The sequence below is a fragment of the Macaca thibetana genome, chromosome 14, assembly GCF_024542745.1.
Source record: "Macaca thibetana thibetana isolate TM-01 chromosome 14, ASM2454274v1, whole genome shotgun sequence".
Taxonomy (NCBI): Eukaryota; Metazoa; Chordata; class Mammalia; order Primates; family Cercopithecidae; genus Macaca; species Macaca thibetana.
The window spans coordinates 91,284,271-91,302,695 of record NC_065591.1 but is presented as its reverse complement, the minus strand read 5'-3'; the positions used below and the strand labels follow the sequence as shown (position 1 = coordinate 91,302,695).

Genomic DNA, 18,425 nt, shown 5'->3' with positions numbered 1-18,425 from the left:
TGTGTTATTCTATTGTCTCTTCTTTCTGTCATTCAACTCTTGCTAAGGTTACCAGTGGCTTTCTAATTAAAAGAAATACTCTATGAAAAATATCACTGGCTTGCAATGTATATTCAATACATGCAATCCCTGTCACCTTCTAATTTTCAATATAAATCGCCCATTCCAGGATTTATATTCTAAAACTTTGTCTATTCAATATACCCATATAGACTTTCTATATGCCTCTTAATCTTTTTATTTTCATACCATCCCATAATTTTTTACCTTTTTAATATTATCTATTTTTTCTATGCATTCTTGGCTAAAGCGAAATAAAACAACACAAAACATAAAGTCATATTCCTTGTCAATTACTTATTTTTCTTATCCCAACTATTTCCATCTAATAATTGACTATATTCTGTTGATGACTCAGAAGTAGGTGTCAAATCTGGAATTTTCTTTTCCATCTCCAATATTAAACTTCAACCTGGTTCTTTCCTCACTCTGGCAATGGCTGAAGTCTGCTCACAGATTTTCCTATTCCTCTTTCTCTATTTCCATCTTGCCCTTTAAACTATAACATGTTTATGGTTTCCTTACCAACAAGCCTACAGTGGCACACTAGGAACAGAAGCATTTGTAGGCTTCCCTTTGCTCACAAAATAATGTTCAGAATCCTTAGCCTGAGGTCATTTGTAATATCTTTTTTTCTAAATCATTATCTGATAGTTCAGTGATCTATGTTCAGTGAACTATTTATGGTCAGTGAGCTCCTAACCAGTCCAAATGCTTTTATTCTTCCATGACTACTAGAGTGTATTCATCACTCTGCCTAGAATAAATATCAATGTCTTCTCTACCCTTAATTACATTGCTACTTAAAGTATGGTCTGCAGAGAAGCAACACCAGCATTACCTAGGAGCTTGTTGGTTAAAAACACATAATCTCAACCCCCGCCCCCACCCACAGACCTATTGAATAAGAATCTGCAAGTTTTACAATATCCCACTGTTTATCATATACAACAAAAATTCTCTTCTCTGAAGCTACTTTCTTCTTTATCTTCCCACTATATCTTTTTCACATCCTACAATAGCATCCATCTTAAAGTGTTATGGATATTTTAATTAGACATGTGCACCTCCTCCCCATCCTCCTCTTCTTTCTCCTCCCCTCTCTTCTTTTCCTTATTCTCCTCTCCCCTTCTCCTTTCCCTACCCTATTCTCTCACTCACTGTTACTTAACAGCAGTGATAGGGATAAGGGTTATGTATTAACCCATTCCTCTTGCTGTGTGACAATCAACTGCTTGCATTATTCCTTTCAATCTGGTGGTTTCACCTGCTCCAGAGAAAGATGCATTTTCTCTTTCCTTTGTCTAGACAGTAAAATCTCTCACTATTTAATGATGAAAATAAAACCAGCCTCTACATAGTCACTATTGAACAAGTGAAAGTAGTTACTTGGAATGAGAAGCTCTATGTCCAGCTGTAAATGGTATAGCATATGCACATCCATAAAACTCATGAAACAGCACTTCAGAATGCTTCATGTAGTAGACTAATAGAACATACTTTTTCTATCAAACTGCATCTGTATAGTTGTGAGATATGGATAGCTGAACTATTTCAGTTCCTTAAAATATAACACACCGGTATACACACCCTACTTGGGCTAGCAATGAATTAATTATTGTTCAGCAAATTTACATGGTATAATTTTTTAAATATGATGTTATGCCTCCCAGAAGCTATATCATACCCTCAAAACTGTCATTATTATGTTAATTAATATTTGTTGGCTATTGGGATATTGAAATTTGTTTATATATGTCTAAACAGCTTCACACGTCACCTTTTACCAACCCCCTTTGGGCTAATATGAGTTTAAATCTCAGGTCTGAACTTTCTGACTCATGTCCCAAATACCTTAGAGGCAGCTAGTCTTCACCATTCTCCTTCATTTGTAGCCTAGGATATGCTCATCCTAGAATGTCTTTTATCAGTAAATTCCTTATTGGGTCAATAAAGTCTATGATATGACTAAGGATAAAGTAATATAAACTAATGGCAAAGTTTTTGCAAGCACAATATATACCATTACAGTTGCAAATGATTAGAATAAATATTTGCTCTTCAGTTGTTTTGATTATTATATACACAGTTTAAGTGGAGTTTGCTAAACAGAATTTTAATCATGAAATAAAACATTACTAAATATTAATTTTATGTGAATTAATCCTTCTTGTAAAGGAGACAAAATATTCCTTTAAATGTACACTTTGAGATAAAGAAGGATATTTTATTTTGTATACAGACCATCTTTCCTGTGGTAAATTAAATTCACTGGAGCAGATAGGATCCCCATAAACCATAAGTGAATAATTTTGTCCTCTCTTTCCCTATGTGAGAATTTCCCTGCTGTTTCAATGTTAGTACATTCTTAGCAAATTTTCAGCTGTCTATAAAAAAGTCTTCAGTCTAGAATAAGTTAGTAGATGGGCGTTTGTTCTGAAAATTAAAAATTCAAATAAAAATGTATTAATAACACTAACTTTATAAGCAAAAGAAGTGAGAATCTGCGTGAAAGCACAAATAATTCAAGCTAAAAATGGGTCACAATGATTTACATATTTCAAGATAATTTGTTTTTATTCCTGAATCATGACCTATATCTGTGAAATTATTTTACTGGTGCAATCTTACATCATAACTGTCAAAGCCTATTTGATTGCTATTTGATTTCTATTCATTGAACTTATTATCCTAGAGAAAATAGCAGTGACAGAAAAAAAACAAAAAAACAAACAAACAAAAAAACTTCAAATCTTGGATTGCGTGAGATGTCACCTGAGAGGAAGGCTAATCTGTCTATATACAATTGGGTGTAGTGTAATTCCAGGTAGTTCTAGGTTTTCTACATTTGTCTCTTACATATTAGCTCATTCTACTAAAACCACTATTTTTGTCCAGCCTATGAATAGAATGAGTACCTTCATGAAAATCTTGTCTCCTTCACTTTTTAATAGAAGACCAGCAATTACATCTCTAGGCTTCCAACTCTTTAGGCCATTTATTTGCTGAGGCACCTGGGGAAAAAAAATCACTTAATTTCTCTTAAATCCTTTTTTCTTCTCATTTATCATGTAGGATTTTTTTGGAATATAATATCAATGGCTAATATTTGTTGAATACTTAGGAAAATGTTGCAGAATATTGTAAGCACTTCCTATACACTATCTGAATTGTCTTATGGCAATCCTATGCAGAACAGAGATACAGAAAGGCTACATAATTTGTCAATACCATACAATTTGGCGTAGAGAGACTGAATAGAACCAATTTGCTTAACTGTCTGACTATATTATAATGCATTCTGCTGAATGAAAAGGAAAGATATTATAGTAGAAACTATTAACTACCATTTGGAGAAAAAATTGTATTTCTTGCAGGTCATGCATTGTGTAAAACACTATTATTGAATATTTACAACAATCCCATAAAGAAGTCAGCATTTTTTCTTTAACATGTAAAGAATTGAAGGCTCATACAGGATATATAATTTGCCTCTATTCAAAAGGCAAGTAAGTGACAAGATAATTTTTTAGAGGAACATACGTTGTCTTCAACCTAGGTACTTTATATTACATATTTTTCCCTCTCAAACAATGCCACTCCATTGCAATATTTGAGGAAGCAAATGATATAGATAAAATTATTTTTGTATTTTTTTTTTGTTTTGCTTTGTTTTGTTGTTGGATTGATGCAAAATATATATTCATATTTTATCAGAATAAATTTTCTCTACTACATTTCTGATATTTCATATCATGTGATGCAACCTGGTCACAATCAAAGAATGAATTTGTCGCCACTTGAAATTTATCTCTTGGCTAAACAGCAGTAGCAGTCAACAAAACAACCATCCAAGGTGATTTCTTCAGAGGCAGCACCGTAGGAAGTATAAAAGACTGAAAAGAATTTGGCAAGTTATACCCGTAGATAGTAAATAGGCCTAAAAATAATTGTTAGAGAAAGAGAAACAACTAAAAGAAAATATTTCTTAATCATCCTTTGGGGCTTTGAGGACAAGGAGCTACAGGTGCTAGAATATTATATACGCAATTAATAATATGGTCAGTTTTAATACTACAATAAACTAGCATAAAATTAAAGATATAATTTTCTTAAAATACTAATGCTATTGATTTAAAGAATTAGACTTTTTAAAAAGGCTTATTTCAAGAACCACTTGAAAATAAATTTGACATTAAGTAATATTTATACCTTTGGCAAAGATCAAAGCAAGAGCATTTGGTTTAATAAAACTGGAGCACTCTTCGACTCTAGGAACAAATTTTAGAAGAGCATTGTGATGAAGTTTCAGAAACCCTTCCCTAGTGAAAGAACCACAACTGGTGAAAAACATTAAACAAAAATGAAAGCTCTGGAAATTGTCCTAAATTGCCACTCATCAACTCATTTTATGAGGTCATCACAACTCTGAACCCCAAATATGACAACAGTATTCTAGGAAATGTAGAAAATTATAGAACAATAACCCCTTATATATGGATATTAAAGTATTTAATAGAAATTTAGCAAATCAAATCAGGTAATGTATATAAAAATACATCATGACCCAGTGGGAAAGAATACTAGATGGTGTTCCTACTTAAAAACTAATCAGGCTGGGCACAGTGGCTCATGCCTGTAATCTCAGCACTTTGAGAGGCCAAGGCGGGCAGATCACAAGGTCAGGAGATCGAGACGAGCCTGGCCAATACGGTGAAACCCTGTATCTACTAAAAATACAAAAATTATCCAGGCGTGGTGGTACACACCTGTAGTCCCAGCTACTCGGGAGGCTGAGGCAGGAGAATTGCTTAAACTTGGGAGGCAGAGGTTGCAGTGAGCCAAGATCATGCCACTGCATTCCAGCATGGGTGACGGAGCGAGACTCCGTCTCAAAAAAATAATAATAATCAACCTAATTCATTAGAGTAAGATAATAAAGGAGGAGAAAGGTATATGCTTATCTTAATAGACACAGAAAAATGTTTGCCATAATTCAACCAACAGAGAATGATCAAATTTCAATTGATATTTTCATATAAATAGGCAACTCATAATAGCATATAGTCTTATTATTTCATTTATATTAATTTAATGAGATCACTTGGACTTGGGAAAGGGAAGATCACACACCGGGGCCTATCATGGGGAGGGGGGAGGGGGGAGGGATTGCATTGGGAGTTATACCTGATGTAAATGACGAGTTGATGGGTGCTGACGAGTTGATGGGTGCAGTACACCAACATGGCACAAGTATACATATGTAACAAACCTGCACGTTATGCACATGTACCCTAGAACTTAAAGTATAATAATAATAAAAAATAATTAAAAAAAAAAAAAAAGAAACAGGCCAAACCCATCTCTGTTGCTATAAATCAGGAAATGGCTACATGTTTACAGTGTGTACTGAATAAAAGTATCATAAAAGTACTTCTCAAGTTACAGAAATATTCTATATTTTGAGTGAGATAGTGGTTAATAGGTGTATATATTTTTCAAAACTCATTGAAATGTGCATATAGGATAGATGTGTTCACATGTAAGCAATGTGCCTAAATACAAATAAAAGGGTAAAGACAGGCAAAATGGTAAATTGTATTATAAACATTTTACCAATGTAATAATTAAACCATAATTCACTATGTGATTATACCAATATTTAAGAGTGATTTATTGATACTTTATCATGCATCAAGTTTTTCAAGATTTTAAATAATACTATTATAAATGTTTTTCTGAAAACATATTTGTTTATAGTTCATAACATTTCCTTGGAGTTGGATTTCATAAAAGTTGAAAAATTTTAACTATTTGATGCACATTACCAAATTTCTTTAAAATTACTATATTATTTTGTTATAAATTATAAATCAGCATTGTATGTGTCTTTCTGTAGATATAAATATGTATGGATACATATGCATGTGTATTCACAACTTTTGAGGCATAATTGGCATACACTAAATTCACATATTTGAACTGTATAATTTTGCACTTAATTGTACCTGCACACTATGAAACAATCACCTCAGTCAACAGTGTAAAAAGTGTCCTTATACCTCTTTGGAATCTTTCCCTCCAAAGTAATCACCATATAAACTCATATAATATAAATGAAAATTTTAGCTGTTGATCTGTGTTCTGTACTATGGATTACTTTTTATTTTCCATCATTTTATACAATCAAGTTATACTCTATAATCTCTTTTGTCCGCCTTTCACGCAGTACAATAACTTTGAGATTAATATATATTAATAGTTAATTTAAAAAAATTCTTAAAACAATTGTTTGATTAATATTATCATATAAAACAATTGATGGCTTTCATTGGACCACCACTGTAGGGAATTTTAGAGTTGAGACGCATAAAATGAGTCTTGGGATATTATTCTGGGCTTCACTGTAGGTATTCAGATAGCAAATATGGAATAGTGGTATTGATAAGTGGAAGTTGGAGCTGCTATCAAAGAGGGAATGTGGATAAGCATCCCATCTATTTGTTGAAAATATTTCATAGATCTTTGGCCAATTTCTGGACTGCAAAAGCACAGAGAAAGACTATGGAAGTTCTCAAGGCAGCAGCTGTTGGGAGGCAGAAAGCAAGTGAAGAATCAAGAGTCTCCTGTTGTTGGGAGGGAAATAGTTTTCTGGTTCATCCAGAATGGAGAGATTTTAGTGGATACGCTGTGCTTTCCAAACTAATATAGGCCTATCTTAACAAAGCTAATAGTAGAACTCTTCAGCATCAAGGTGCCTAGCAGAATCAAGTGCAACACTTTTTTAAGGAAGGATCCATGATTCAGAATTTCAACAGTTTATAAGTATCACTTGCAATGTCCAGAATACCAAAAAAAAAAAAAAAAAAAAGAAAGAAAGAAAGAAAAAAAAGGAAAGAAAAAGAAATAGCAAAAACAAAACCACTTGACACTCTAGATATTTAAAAAGAAAAAGTGACTGATAATAATAAAAAGTGGCAAGATGATTAATATGCAGGCCTATAAAAAACCCTGATGTTGTACTTAGCAGAAAATAATTTCAAAATAACTATGACTAATATATTAAAGAAACAGAAGAACCATAGAAAATATGTAGATGATGAAGTATTTTAACAGAGAATACAATATATACAAAATCAAATCTATATTTTGTATAAGAATAAAATACACTATTAGGAATTAGTAAGTCATTGGATGGGCTTAAAAGCAGATTCAACATAGTCAAAGACGATATTAATAAATTTGAAGACAAGTCAATAAAAATATGCAAACTGAAGTCGGGAGGAAAAAATAAGAATGAGAGGAACAAAACATAAATAAGATCATGTCACATGGGCAGAAGTACTAACATAAGTGTAACAGATTACAGAATAATCAAAGAGATATTGATTGGAACATTATTGAAACAATATTGGGACAATATTTATTGGACAAAATCAATATTTGGAGAAATAATGGTTGAATATTTTTCCTGAAAGCTTATAGTAATTCATATTTCCTTTTGGGAGAATTATTAATTTGTGTTCCTGTTATGTTTTCTCTTGATATTTTAATATTTTCTTTTCCAGTTCTGAAAGTTATACATTTTATGTTCAATTTTATAGTATCCCTAGCCTCAGAAGTCAATTCTAAAACTTACATGAGACCTTATCACATTCTAATATAAAAACTTCAGGCTCTCAATTTCTCACACAGTAGTCCTAAGCTCTGCTCAATATGGTACTATATCCATAATAAAGTTAGTCATTCACTTCTTACCTTTTGAAAGCACTTGTACTATACCTATATTACAACCAATATAATGTTTTGCCTACTGGTCTGTTTCTTCTACTCTAATGTGATCTTTCAACAGCTTTTTATTTGTTGCTTTTCTATAAATACTTCTTAAACTGATGTAAGAATAAAGGAAATGTATCGTAATAAACGGAGTAAGAAGTTATGATTTCCAGTAGAAAGAAACAGATAGGAAGCAAAAACTGCAGAGACTGGATTGGATGTTCTCCATTATCCTGACAGTAAATTAGCTTTTCATTTGAATGTTACTTTCTTTCAGAAGAGTTTGATGCATTTTAAGTTGATGCAGCAGTGCATGTTATTAAAGCCAGGAATCATAAATTATTCCTTAAATCATTGAGTCTTGGGAAAATAGAAAGCCAATGAATCACATACTATTTGAACATTGATTTAGTTTCTGTGTAAGCCTATGCTGTTTTGGGTGTATGTGTTTGGCTCCAGCAGGTCTGCATACTTTCTAATTTGCTTGAAAACTGCGTGAAAATATTCCCATGGCCCTCTTGTAAAATATGACAGCCTGACATTTTCTTTAATTACAAGACCTGATATGTTTAATAGCAAAAAATTGGCCTCCAACTTGACAGGCCTCCCTTTTAAAATCAATCGTTAGACTCAAGGGCACCAGCTTGGTCATCAAGATCAATATTAGAAAAAATATAGCTTGTCAAGACCTCTCAGCCTTTTATTGATTCAAATGGGGAGCAGCTCACAAATTGAATAATGATGTTAGAGCTCTGATTCAACAAATAGAAGACTGTTACATTAATTTCAGTATAGGTAGATGAATCTGTGAAAAAATGACAAAAGTATAATATAATTATCCAAGATATTATTGTTAGATAAAGCTGAATGCTTTCAGGAGAAAATATGCATTTTTTGAATAGATTTCTTTAGACTGTTCACCAGGTGAACTAAATAACAGGTGTCATCTTATCTTACTAAAAACAAAACAAAACACAACAAGAACAAAAACACTAGAAAGTCATCTCATTGTTACCAACAAATAGAAGAAAAAGCACCCTGAGGAAAAAAAAATACTGTGAGACAACTTGAAGCTTTAGAAAGAATATTTAACTTGAATGAATTAATCCTTAGTTCTAGTGATGAATAATTATTTGTTACAGTGATCACTGAACATTAGCCTTGTTTTTCTAGTGTGCTATATGAGGGACTAGGAAAATATTTAAATACTAATTCTAAGACTCAGGGAAAGACCATACAACAATCCACGTTAGTTCTTTTCATATTTCATTAGGGAACAAAACGAATCTATATGCTTAGTATCTTATTTTCACTTCTAATTTGAATGCTAATAGAACGTAGGAATGACAGGTCACATCACTGGAGAATGGGAAACTGAAGTTGTTCTCAGGAAAATGTTTTGCCTTAATACAAATAAATGTACAACAATCAGAAACGAGAGTTTATGATTTCTTAATACTTTTAGAAGTTTAATATGTTGTACTTAGCACTATTGGGCAGAACACTTAAAAATGGTTAACATGGTTAATTTTATGTTATGTGTATATTACCACAATAAATATTTTAGTTAAAAAAGAGATTAAGGATTTTTATCCTTAGTTTAATTTATATCTAAAAGTCAGAGAAATTCATATTAACAATTCAAACTCTGAAATAATATATAATCTATATTGGAAGTATCTACAGTGTGAGCTAATTGAAGTTATTGGGCACTATGGTAGGTATTTTATTTTCTTTACCTCATTTACATATCTCATATTTACCTTTTATTTACCTTAAGTTTATATGCCTTATATAATTACCTCATTTTTTGTCCACCATTTCATTTTTTTGTGTGGATGCACAATAACCTGAAAGGGTAAGTATTAGTCTACATATGAGAAAAACGAAGTTCCTATTTGATAAATAAATTCCCCAATGTCCAGAGATAATAAATGTCACAATTTGGATTTTAAACCAACTGTCTGACACTTGGATCGAATTCCTCTACTGTGTTACAAAGCTTGATATCATTTTGCTTATCTTAGAGACCCAAAGTATAGCTCTCCATTATATTACTTAAGTTACACATAGTTTCCTGAAAAATTTGGTAGCTTTGGATAAAATTTCAACATTTTAAGAAATTGTATGAAATTTTAGTTTTTCAATGCATCTTTCTCATAGTTATTCTAGACATCTCTCAAGATAAAACTATTTTTTTTTTTTTTTTTTTTTTGAGACGGAGTCTCACTCTGTCAGCCAGGCTAGAGTGCAGAGACTAGATCTCAGTTCACTGCAACCTCCGCCTCCTGGGTTCAAGCAATTCTCCTGTGTCAGCCTTGCAAGTAGCTGGGACTACAGCTGCCTCCCAACACGCCCGACTAATTTTTGTATTTTTAGTAGAGATGGGGTTTCACTTCGTTGGTCAGGCTGGTTCCAAACTCCTGACCTCAGGTGATCCACCTGCCTCAGCTTCCCAAAGTGTTGGGATTACATGTGTGAGCCACCACACCCGGCCAAGAAAAAACACTTCCAAACAAAAAACAAAACTGCACACTTTTCTTCTTATTTAAAATGCTAAAATGGCAATTCTGACTAGCACTAACATTGCTGCGGGTTGTTAAATTGCCCATTTATTTTACAGAAAAAAATTATTATTTTTTTCCAGTTACTTGAAAGACTATATAACAAGCCTAAAGGTAGGACATTTTTAATATGTCACATCAATGAAAAAAATTGACCTAGAAATTTCATTCCTTATTTTGATACATTTTAAGCATCAATTTCCCAGAAACTTTACCAAGTGACAAATTCTTTTTGCTTTATTTAATTAAAACTTTACAGATTGCCAGTTTTTGCTGTTTGCGAAATTAAAACAGATGTTAACAAGTATCTCTTCTGTTAGAATATACTAGGAATAGAGTACCTATTTTTCCCATGACACTTTAAACTTTACTGAGTGATTTATTTATGTATTCTTTTTTTATCTCATAATTCATTCAGAGAGACAAAGCCCTTATTAAGGCAGTGTTCTAATTGCTGTGTTTTATTTTGCTTTTGTCTGAGGGTAACACAGTTTGCTTGCTCCTAGAGTGATGTAATTCCTTCATTCTGAAATGCTTATGGTTGGAAATCTCTTCCAAATCAACCACTTTGGTATTATTCTGTAAAGAGGGTATTCTTAAGGGTTACTGGATAGGCATGGGAAAGTCAAGTAATATCTAAAATATCATTACCCCAGATCTGTGGGCTAAGAGATAGATCTATTAGTAACCTTTGCTGATCATGATATCCTCTTCCTTTTCCACTTGGTCTACTTATTTATTTGGTCAAGTAGAGACATAGTCACAACTCTAGGGAGTCAAAATTGATTTCTCAATTCTTTCTGTGGACAAAGGCCTCATGAACCTCACAATGGAGGTGACCATACTGCAAGAGTGAAGTTATTGATTGTTTCACAGTAAGAATTGTGGCAAACGATTTGTTTAATCTCACTGGACATCAAGGAATTTACCATCTAAAAGCACAACACTGAAACGTATTTCAAAGCATTTCTGTGATGATGGTGGTTGAACCATTTTCAAACCCAAGGTAGTGAGTGTGAGTTTAAAAATTTTATTGTGAGATAACTGCATACAGATTTGTAAAGAATACTTTTAAAAGTTGAATTATTACCAGAATACCTTTTAGATTCTCGCCAGAATAGAGAGGAAGGAGAACATTTTTGCAAGGAGTTTGGTATTAGACCTGATTCATTCACTTAAAGAAATGTCAACTTCTTTGTCCCGTCAAATGGAGTACTAAGACAAATTGATTTATACGTGAATGATCTTAATCAGATTATTTTCCTTATACAAAGTATACTAAGGAAATATATGTATATTTTTGATGAAAGGATCTATAGGAGATGAGAAGTAACTCTATAATATGAGACTGTTGAAGGTAAAGGAGGTTTGGAAAGTCCATTTATAGTGTCTGGTGGGAGCATTAGATTACCAGGCAGGAACCATGACAGAGGTCCTGTGTGAAGAACGTTAGGGCACTTTGAAAACAAACTTAATTTATTTTGCAAATTTCTCAGGCTTAGCTTTGCTCTCTTTATTTATTCTCCTGGATCAAGAAAAACTGTCATTTAGCTTTATATCATTTTAGGTGTCGTGACTCCCAACAACAAGGTACATGAAGACAAAGGACTTTGTGTTGAGACAGACACTGACATGGAAGAAACTTCTGAAGGACCACACACAGATGAAGGCCATGTTGAGGAGGAGATTATTCAAACCATTTATTAGACTTGCAGAAACACGTTGCTTATTAGACACTATGGTGTTACTAAAGGATTAATATAATCTTCAAAGAAGAAATTATGAAGGTGGGAATGAAATGATGTCCTCAACATAAGTACTGACACCCTGTTAACTTTTTGGAACTTTAAATATCAACCACAGGCATTCTCATACAATCACCAAAGAAAATGTGAAAATGTGGCTCACCCCTAGAGTGAGAATCACTAGTACTGATGAGAAATTCTCAAGTACTTGAATATAGATAATTAGAGGGAACACAGCACTGGTGTTTTCAAACTAAAGAAAGTAGAGGGTACAGCCGGTGTTTAGTGGCATGTAATTGAACTACAGAGATAGTAGTTTGGGTTAAGATTTTACATTTCTTTCCTCCAGTTTTAATCTCATGTGTCATTTTCCATCTTTGGTAGGTCACAAGCTAGATATAATTATGCTGCCATTTAATCATTTGCTCTAATTTGTATTAAATTGCTTTGAAGACAAATGTGTCTCAAATTTGTAATACTAATTAATAATTGTACAGTGATCTACTATTTCAAATCATGTGTTCAATGTTTGGTATTTTATATTGCAACACTATCTGTTCAGAACACTTTCTAAATAGTGAGTTAAGTGCTTAGAAAAATTATGAGCATACAAGATATTTCAACATATGCATATAGTATAACAACATTTTCCTAACATTTAAAAATTAACTCTCTTCTAAAATCAATAAGCATCTTAATGCATATGGGCTGTAATACGAGGTCAGTTGGATTCTACTGAATAAATATATATAAATACATATGCACTGGATGCATAAAAGTTTATGGTTCATGTCACTGCAAAAACATGAATAGTGACTATTTATTTATATAATTTTGTGTTTTATCTCCTAAGAGCTATGAAATCTCCTGAAAAATATTTACTGATTGCAGGTATATGTACATGTGATGTTGTATACCTGTTTCTTCAAGTATAACTAATATATGTATAAGCTATATTAAATATCAATATTTAATAAATATTAATATTTACTTAATATGAAAAAATATTAGTGAAGTCTAGTGTTCCATTCAATTGTGAGAAACTTCTAAACACCAAAGATAGCCTTTTCAATATTTCTTTCTCATTTTTGATACAATTCTCAAGTATAGGATTAATAGTTGTTGTTTTTTAAATCTTCATTGAGATATATTTCATATACCACCATAATATTCACCCATTTAAAGTATGCAGTTCCCTTATTTTCAATGTATTAAGGCTTGCAAAGTTACCACAATGTAAATTTAGAAAATTTTTAATGTTTCTAGCATACAGAAAAGACAATTATTTAAGTAGTGGATGTACCATCTACACTGATTTGACCCTCACAAATGATATGAAGGTATTAAATTATCACATGTATCCTGAAAATATGTACATGTATTACGTATCAATAAAAATATAAACAGCATACCATTTAGTAGTCACTTTTTATTTCTTCCTCTAAGTTATCTCATTTTTAGTATACAATTGTAAATAGTATTTTCTTGTTATCTTTTTATTTCTTTAAGGTTAGAAATGATGCCTTTCTTTCATTAATGATTTCATTAAATTGCATTTTATTTATTTTTATCTTGGTCATTTTTGCTAAATATTTGCCCACTTTGCCAATCTTTTCGTCAAACCAACTTTTGGTTTCATTGATTTTTCACTATTGTTTATGTATTTCCTGTTTCTTATTTTTCAGCTTTAATATTTATTCTTTCTTTCCTTCTTCTAGGTTTTAACTTAGGTTGCTCTTCTTTTTCTTTTCTTTTAAGTTGGAAGATTATTTATTTGAGATCTTTCATCTTTTTTAACATAGAAATTTATAACTGTGAATTTCTCTGTACAAACTGCTACAAATGTATCCAACAAGTTTTGACATATTGTGTTTTTCTTTTCCCTCATTTTGAAGCATTTTATAACTCCTACTGAAGCTTTTTGTCCTTGGCCCACAGGTTTTTTTAGCAGTGTGTTTTTTATTTTCAAATATTCAATTTTTAAAATTCTCTTCTCTTTTTCATTTTTAATCACATTGTGTTTTGAGTCCATACTTTGTATACTACCAATCATTTTAAACTTATTTACGATTGTCACACAGCCTAAGTTATGGTCTATCCAGAAGAAAGTTTCATGAACATCAAGAAGAGTGTGCATTTTTTTCTGTTATTGGGTAGAATGTTCTATATATGTGTAGACTAATTGGTTGATAGAATTGTACACGTCTTGTACTTGTTTATCTTCTGCCTAGAGGTACTATACATTATTAAAAATGGAGTTATATTATCCAGCTATTTTTTCGTTCCAGTTTTTGCTTCAGGTATTTTGAGACTCCCTTGTTAGATGCATAAATACTTATAATGATCATATCTTCCTGATGAATTGATACTGTTTTTATAATACAATGCCCCTCTTCTCTCCATTAACAATATTTGTCTTATAGTTAATTCAGTCTGATTTTAGTATAGCCATTCCAGTTCTCTTGATTACATCTTAAATGGCATATCTACTATCATTCTAAATTTGACCTATTTATGTCTTTGAGTCTAAAGCGTATCTCTCTTATAAATCTTGGACCTTTTTTTTAATCTTTTTTTTTTTTCAATTCAGCCAATCTCTGCTCTTTGATTGGGGTATTTAACTCATTTTTACATTTAATGTTATAATTCATAATGTAGGATTTGAATCTGCCATTTTGCTACTTGTATTCTACATGCATTATTATTTCTGTTCTTAGATTCTTGTCTACTTTTGTGTCAAATATATACTTCCAGTGTTTCTCTTTTAACTTTTTACTATATTTAATGCAATCCAATTTCGATTAATACCAACTTAATATCAATAGTATACAAAATAATCACTCTAATATACTTTAGGTACTGCTCTCCACTTTTACTATTAAGGCCATACAAAGTACATTTTTATATATTATGACCCCTTCTACACAATAATGTTACAATTATTGCTTTATGAAGCTGTCTTTTTGAATAGACAGGAAGATGAAAGCATCAGGTTTTACAAGTTTACACTGTCTTTTATGATCTCTTTATAGTGACTTTTATCTGCTCCTTTTGTTTCTTCATATGTATTTCAGTTACCATCTACTGCTCTTTCAGGTCAGCCTGAAAGATTCTCTTTGCTATTTTTTGTAGGGCAGATCTGCTGGTGATTAACTCTTTCAGTAGTTTGTTTGTTTTAAACCCAGAGATATCATAAGTCCTCCTTTATTTTTAAAAGAGAGCAGAGCTGAATACAAATTTTTGATTGATAGTCTTCCTTTTAACACATTGAAAAGAAACTACAGGCAAATATCCTGATGAACATAGATACAAATATCCTCAACAAAATACAAGCAAACTAAATTAAACAGTATATCAAATGAATAATACACCACGATCAAATGGGTTTATTCCAGGTATGCAAGGATGGCTCAACATACACAAAACAATAAATGTAATTCACCACATGAACAGAAAAAATGAAAATCCTATGGTCACCTCGATAGATTAAAAAAAGCATTAGATAAAATACAGCATCTCTCATGATAAAAATTATCAACAAACAAGGCATGAGAAGAAACGTATTTCAAAATAATAAAAACCATATATGACAAACCCACTGACAACATCATAGTCAACGGGGTAAGAGCTGAAAACATTTCCCCTTAGAAATGGAACAAGACAAGGATGCCATTTTCACCACTCCTATTCAACACAGAACTGGAAGTCCCAGCCAAAACAATCAGGCAAGAAAAAGAAATAAAAGACATCGACCTGTCAAAATGACTATTATTAAAAAGTCAAAAAAATAATAAATGTTGGCAAGGATGCGGAGAAAAGGCAACGCTTATACACTGTTGGTGGAAATGTAAATTAGTGCAACCTCTATGGAGACAGTATGGCGATTTCTCAAAGAACTAAAAATATAACTATCACTAAATCAAGTAATCCCATTACTGGATATCTATCTGAAGGGAAAGAAATCATTATATAAAAAAGACATGTACACTTGTATGTTTATCACAGCACTATCCAAATATCAGTCACATGGTATGTCTCTAAACAGGTGATTGGATTAAAAAAATGTGAAACACACACACACACACACGCATACACTATGGAATACTATGCAGCCATAAAAAGTATGAAATCATGTCTTTTGTGGCAACATGGATCGAGCTGGAGACCATCATTCTTAGTGAAATAACTCAGAAAATCAAATACCACATTTTCTCACTTATATGTGGAAGCTAAATAGTGGACATATATGGGTACACAATGGGCAATAACTGACATTGGAGACCATTCCACATTTATTTGAGATTCTGCTTATTATTCTTTATTTCCTTTTTTTGGTTTGTTTCTTAGACTGGATAACCACTACTGAGTTACCTCTAAGTTCACAATTCTTCAATTCTTCTTTTTGCCAGTTCAAATCTCTTTTGAGCCCTTCCAGTAATTTTTTTGTTAATATACTTGCCAACTTCATAATTTCTATTTGGTTACTTTTTATAACCTCTGTTTCTTCACTGTTATTCTCTATTTATTGAGATACTGTTATCATGTAATATTTTTATTCATAATACATAATTTCCTTTAGTTCTTCAAACATAATTACTACAGCTGATTTAAAGTCTTTTGCCTAGTGAGACCAATATCTGTACCCTCTGAGGTATGTCTTCCCTTGGCTGTACTTTTTTTTCCGGTATATGTGGTATATTTTCCTTTATTTTTTGGTATGTCTTGTATTTTGTTTATATTGTTGTTGAAAATGTAAAGTTGAAGATAGAAGAAAGAAACACAAAAAGCAGCTCAACAATTCAAAGACAGGTTTATTTTGCAGAATAAACCCAAGAGGGGCTTCTGGATGATTTTTGGTCAGGAGCATTCTCTCTTACAGACCATGAGAATTAAGGGTTTAGGAAGAGAGCTTTTCACAGGCTCAAATGTTTTTATGTGGAGGAGAGTTTTATTGCAGGGTTGGAATGTCTCTGGTTGGAAGGGAGATCATCTCGGGGCTGGCATGTCTCTGGTTGGAGAGGGTTTATCTCAGGGTTGGAATGTTTATGGTTGGAGGTGTCATTTGTGGTTTATGATTATGCTGACATGAGCCATTAGGCTGATGTTTTTGGGGCTGGATTTAGGCGGTTTTTAATCAAGGGGAACTTAAAATGGCAGTGCTTGTCTGAGATGGTGAAGTTTCTGCTGTTAGAAAACTGGATATTTTAGAGAATATATTATAACAACTTTGGTATCAGATTCTTCCATCTGTTAAAACAAACTAAATACAGCCTAAAAAGATTCTGTATTTCTATATTTGAGTCCTTGTGAATAAACTGTAACCTAGTTTAATAGTCATATAAATGTGAAAACCTATCTTAATAGTATGCACCTTTAACAGTGGCTGAGTGTTGACCAATCCCAGTGGCCATACTTCAATGACTCATAGACTGCTGAATGTTTAAACTGCGTTCAAATAAGGCAAAAGCCAAGCTGTAACCAATCTCGCTCTTTCTGTACCTCACTTCCGATTCCTATATGTCACTTTATCTTTTTTGTCCGTAAATTTATTCTGACCACGAGGCACCCCTGGAGTCTCTGTGAATCTGCTGTGATTCTGGGGGCTGCTCAATTCGCAAATCATTCACTGCTCAATTAAATTCCTTTAAATTAATTCTGAAGTTTTTCTTTTATCAGATGGTGTCAGAAGTGGAAACTGAAGTGGAGCTTCTAGCGACCCCTAGGAGCACTGAGTGAACACACAAAGTACCTGCAGGGCCCACTTGGGTCCACTATCTCTCTGAGCAGGTGGAGATCATGGATAAGCTCCCACTCGGATTTCTGAGCTCCACGGATTTGTGTTTTGAGTTCTCTGAGTTTCTTTGAGCAAATTTCTGATCCAAACTGGGTTTGGAGTCACAACAGAAACTGGACTGGGTCCAGGAATGGATTTGATACAGGAATGAACTGGCTTGCAGCCAGTTAGAGACCTCTTACATCTGACTGGGTGAGAAAGAAACTGACAGTAAGCAGTCATATTGCAAGGGTTATAAAATCTGTCTTTTGAAAACTCCCAGGGATTTTTGTGTTTTACCCCTTTGTTTCATTTTTCTTCCTGAGGTATGACAAATCATTGGCAAGGTTAATCAAGAGAACCTGAGATTGAAGCCAGTATGTTAGGAAAAATGGGATCTTTAGTTTCTGGAAAACTGAGTTCCTTCTGGATTATACATTAGGCCTGGGAGGCAGTGAAGTCTTACAGAAATGGCAAAATCTTACTAATGATAACTTACAGTGGAAT

The 18,425-nt window shown here is 32.6% G+C and overlaps 1 protein-coding gene across 2 annotated transcripts in view; it reads right to left on the bottom strand.

Moving 5' to 3' along the window:
• The window catches only part of CNTN5 (contactin 5), a 1,339,954-nt gene that overhangs the window by 1,048,613 nt on the left and 272,916 nt on the right, over positions 1 to 18,425 (bottom strand). Inside the window, exon 1 of one of the 2 annotated variants that reach the window (XM_050758027.1) lies at positions 2,979 to 3,068. The exons of the other annotated variant lie outside the window; for it this stretch is intronic. The gene's annotated coding sequence lies outside the window, so the exon portion shown is untranslated. Of the gene's footprint in view, positions 1 to 2,978; positions 3,069 to 18,425 lie in introns of those variants that run through there. 2 annotated transcript variants of the gene reach the window in all.